This window comes from Octopus bimaculoides, chromosome 16, assembly GCF_001194135.2.
Source record: "Octopus bimaculoides isolate UCB-OBI-ISO-001 chromosome 16, ASM119413v2, whole genome shotgun sequence".
Classification (NCBI taxonomy): Eukaryota; Metazoa; Mollusca; class Cephalopoda; order Octopoda; family Octopodidae; genus Octopus; species Octopus bimaculoides.
This window is the reverse complement of record NC_068996.1, coordinates 24,495,758-24,500,943: the sequence shown is the minus strand read 5'-3', so window position 1 is coordinate 24,500,943 and position 5,186 is coordinate 24,495,758.

Here is a 5,186-nt window from a genome sequence, read left to right as displayed (position 1 = left end):
AAATGAGACCGATAGAATAAGAACTAGGCTTACAAAGAATAAGTCCCGGGGTCGATTTGCTCGACTAAAGGTGGTGCTCCAGCATGGCCGCAGTCAAATGACTGAAACAAGTAAAAAGAGTAAAAGAAAAAAAAAAGAATGCTGGTCGTGTCTTAACAGCAGCAGATGGTGGAGGTTCTGTTTGGCAAGAGAGAAAATTATTCTGAAAAATGTGCATCAACTGAGGGAAATGGGGTGGTGGGGTGGGAGGGGGTAGAGCTTCTTGACACCACAAGACCCCTTTGAATGAACTGCACAGGGAATCTACATCTCCGCACTTTCTATTTGTGATGACAAAATATGAACTTCTATTGGAATGTACAGAAAATTCCACACAACCTTGGCCTTGTTGTCTCATTTTATTTAACACACACACACACACACGCACATGCAGACACACATACATACATCTATAAATATCCGGCAGAGATATGTCTTTCTATATAAATGTATATGCCCCCTCACACACCTACACACACAGACACACACCAACACATAACAGATACAGCCCACACACATATGTACACACACACATACACGCACACACACACACACACACACAGACACACACACACACACACACACACACACATTCCAGTATTCATTAAAATATAGTAGTCCATGGCATTTAAGCGTGGTGAGTTTAGATGTCACAAGTTTGGTATCACATGACTGTCTAACTTCCTTTCTTCACTTACATAGGCTTTGAAAGAAGGTGCTAAGTCTTGTTGAAACACTTATGGTCTTCCACTGCATATTCCATCCATCCAGGGCTTAAAACAACTGCCTCCAGTACCACAACATATCCAGCGGCACAAGTTATAAGATCCTATGAAAAGATGTGACCTAAAGCCATCACAGTTGCTGTAACTTTAGTGTGTATTGCTCTGGTGACATCTAAAGGATCTACACATAGCCATCTATCTTACTGTCAAACTTTTGATCTTGGTTGAAGTTTTTCTCATCAGAGAAGAACCAAAGCATATCATATTTGTGAGGGATTTTAAACTTGTTAAGTATCTGCTTGACATGGATCAAACTGTCTTTGCAGGCAAGAAATGACCTTTCCTCAGTACATTATAACTAGTATTGAAAGTCCTAATGCACCACAGTTCTGAAAGTCCACAAGTTCTTTGGTGATAGCCCTCATCGATTTACTGGATCATCAATAATGTTTCAAATTCATTGGATAGATTGCAATGTCATTATAATGTCTAGATGCTTAGATTTTTTTTTCTCTGAGCGTGGCCGTTGCCAGTACTGCCTGACTGGCCTTCGTAGGATTTTCGAGCGAGATCGTTGCCAGTGCCCCTGGACTGGCTCTTGTGCGGGTGGCACATAAAATACACCATTTTGAGCATGGCCGTTGCCAGTACTGCCTGACTGGCCTTCGTGCCGGTGGCACGTAAAAGCACCCACTACACTTTCTGAGTGGTTGGCGTTAGGAAGGGCATCCAGCTGTAGAAACTCTGCCAAATCAGATTGGAGCCTGGTGTAGCCATCTGGTTTCCCCAGTCCTCAGTCAAATCGTCCAACCCATGCTAGCATGGAAAGTGGACGTTAAACGATGATGATGATGATGATGATGCAGTGGAAACATTCCCACATGAGGCTTCCAATTCCATCTGAAATTTTTGTTCAAAAGATCTTGCAACATTTAGAAAGTTGGCAATTTCTCAATCATTGTGTTCTACACATATAGCAATAGTCACTGATTGTTTTCTTATTTTTTGTGTTTGCATTTTTATCTGCCATGGGGGATCTGAAAGAATTAAAAGCTTTCATTGATTTTTAATTCTTTCAGAAAAAAGTAACAAACTGATAATTAAGTACCTCCAAATACTCCTCAAACCATGTATATGTATTTATATATATATACATCATCTTCATCATCATCCTCATCATCATCATCATCATCATCGTCATCATCATCATCATTTAACGTCCGTTTTCCATGCTGGCATGGGTTGGATGGTTTGACTGAGGTTTGGAGAGCCAGTGGCTGCACCAGGCTCCGATCTGATCTGGGAATGTTTCTACAGCTGGATGCCCTTCCTAATACCAACCACTCTGAGAGTGTAGTGGGTGCTTTTTACGTGCCACCAGCACAGGGGTCAGTCAGGCAGACCTGGCATCAATCAAGTTTGGATGGTGCTTTTTACATGCCACTAGCACAAGAGCCAGTCAGCCGGTACTGGCACTGGCCACGATCAGTTGGTGCTTTTTACGTGCCACTGGCATGGGAGCCAGTCACGTGAACCTGGCATCGACCATGTTTAGATGGTGCTTTTTACATGCCACTGGCATGGTAGCCAGTCAGGGGGCACTTGCTACAGCTTCGATATTAGTTTTACTTGACTCAACAGGTCTTCTCAAGTATATCATATCACCCGACACATCAAGGGTACTCTTAACAGGGCCAAACATGCATGGCTGCAATCTTACTTTAGCTACCAGATCTTCTCAATCACAGCATATCTCCAAAGGTCCTGGTCTCCCATCATTGCTTCTGTGAAGCCCAATGTTCGAAGGTCATGCTTTACCACCTCATCCCATGTCTTCCTGGGTCTACCTCTTCCACAGGTTCCTTCTACAGTTAGGGAGTGGCACTTCCTCACACAGCTTTCTTCATTCATACATAACACATGGCCATACCAGCACAGATGCCTCTCTTGCACACCACATTTGATGCTTCTTATGCCCAACTTTTCTGTTAGGGCACTTACACTCTGTTGTGTATGAACATTGATATTACACATCCAGCAGATCATACTAGCCTACACATGTCCTCAGCATTCATGGCCCATGTTTCACTGTCATGTAACATGGCAGCTCGCACACATGCATTATACAGTCTGCCTTTCACCCTGTGCGAGAAACTCTTAATTGGCAGCAGAGGTAGGAGCTCCCTGAACTTTGCTCGGGCTATTCTTACTCTAGTTGCTACACTCTCAGAGCAGCCACCCCCACTACAGACTTGGTTGCCTAGGCAGCGGAAGCTATTAACTACTTCTAGTTTCTCCCTCTGGCATGTGATGGAATGTTTTCTGAGCATCTTCAGTGTTTATTGCCCCAGTTCATTTGCCACACACAAAAGCTATTTTCCTGGTTAACCTTTGATATTGCTGCACCTTTTATGTATCTATAGCTTACACCGGGTACATCGTATGGAGTTTCTACCCACACCTTTTCTACAGATTGAGCAGGGCCATCTACCTGAAGTGGGTTGTGATTTGACAGCCTTCCTACTTACTAAGACTTTGATTTTTGCTAGGTTAACCCTAAGGCCTTTCGATTCTAGACCTTGCTTCCACACCCGAAATTTCGTCTCCAATTCTGGCAGTGATTCAGCTATTAGAGCAAGGTCATCTGCAAAGAGGATTTCCCAGGGGCAGCCTGTCTTGAATTCCTCCGTTATTGCCTAGAGGACTATAATGAATAAAAGGGGTTGAAGACTGATCCTTGGTAAACCCCTATTTCTACTTGGAATTCTTCACTGTACTTGTTGCCAAACCTCACCTTACTGACATCATCCCTGTACAAGGCTTGTACAGCTCTTACCAGTCATTCATCTATCCCCAGTTTCCGTATTGACCACCAGATAAGGGATCAGGTTTTCTCCAAGTCAACAAAAGCCAAGTACAGAGGTTTATCTTTGGACAGGTATTTCTCCTGCAGATGCCTTACCAGAAATATAGCATCAGTGGTGCTTCTGCCTGTCACAAAACCAAACTGCATCTCATCTAGGCTAACTCTCTCCCTAATTAGTTGGGCTATGACCCTCTCTGTAACTTTCATCACCTGATCCAGCAGTTTGATGCCCTTGTAGTTATTTCTATCTAAAGCATCACCTTTACTTTTGTAGCAGTTGACTATGGTGCTACTATGCCAGTCATTGGGTATGACTCCTTCATGAACTACCTGATTTATAATGCTGGTGACTAGGCCATAGCCCACACCATGGTGATTCCTGATGAGCCAGGTTCTTTCCATGTCTTCATATCCTTAATTGCTTTATCTACCTGGGTGCTGTCGATTTGGATAGCTGGTCTCTCAACTGGATCAACCTTTGGCAGACTCATTCACTTAGTTTTACATGTTTACACTTATCGCCTTCAAAGTATTCTCCATTTGAGGCAATGTATCAGTCCAGACGTGTTTTCACTGTTAGAAGCAGTCCTGGAACTCTTGCAAAGTGATGCCTTTTAATACCTCTGTGGTTTTTTTCTTCACCATTTCCACATCTGCAAATTCTGTAGCACCAGCTTACATCACCAGTGATGACCTTCGAAAAAAGGCCTAGACCAATTTCCAACTGTTCTTTCAGTTCAAGACACATATTCAGTTATGACTGCTTTTGATCTTCCGTGAGCAAGCGAGACACAAATTTCACTGCAACTCTTTTCATTCACAATTCCTCACTCAAGATTCATTGGCAGGAGCTCCAGGACACACCAGTCATATCAACACAAGTTCATCAATTGTTTAGTGGTGGTCCTCCAAGATCAGTTTGTGAATTTTTATGTTTTCATTTGTTTGAGGTCAATGGTTGCCCTGAATAAGGTTGGTCTTCAAGCAACAAGTGACCATTCCTAAAGCGTGAAAACCACTAGTGAACTTGTGTTTTGCTCATGGCAGCAGCTTTGTAAGCTGTTTTCCCCAGCAGAAAACAGAATTTCATGGACGGAGTTGTGCCTTCATTTAAGCCATTGCAAAAATAAACGAACTGGGGAGAGGCACTGCAAAACAAAGACGCACCGCAGGGCAGTATGACTCCACCTAACGATGCTGGTCAGCAGACTGATGCCTAGGGCTGCATCAAATGACTTCTAGCAGCAAAAGCTGAACTACAACAGGCTTGTCTCACAGAGAATATTCCTGGTTACTTTGGAGTACCCCACATATATTTATAAATAATATATATATACACATAGGCGCAGGAGTGGCTGTGTGGTAAGTAGCTTGCTTACCAACCACATGGTTTTGGATTCATTCCCACTGCGTGGCACCTTGGGCAAGTGTCTTCTACTATAGCCTCGGGCCGACCAAAGCCTTGTGAGTGGATTTGGTAGACGGAAACTGAAAGAAGCCCGTCGTATATATGTATATGTATATGTATATATATGTATATGTATGTGTGTTTGTGT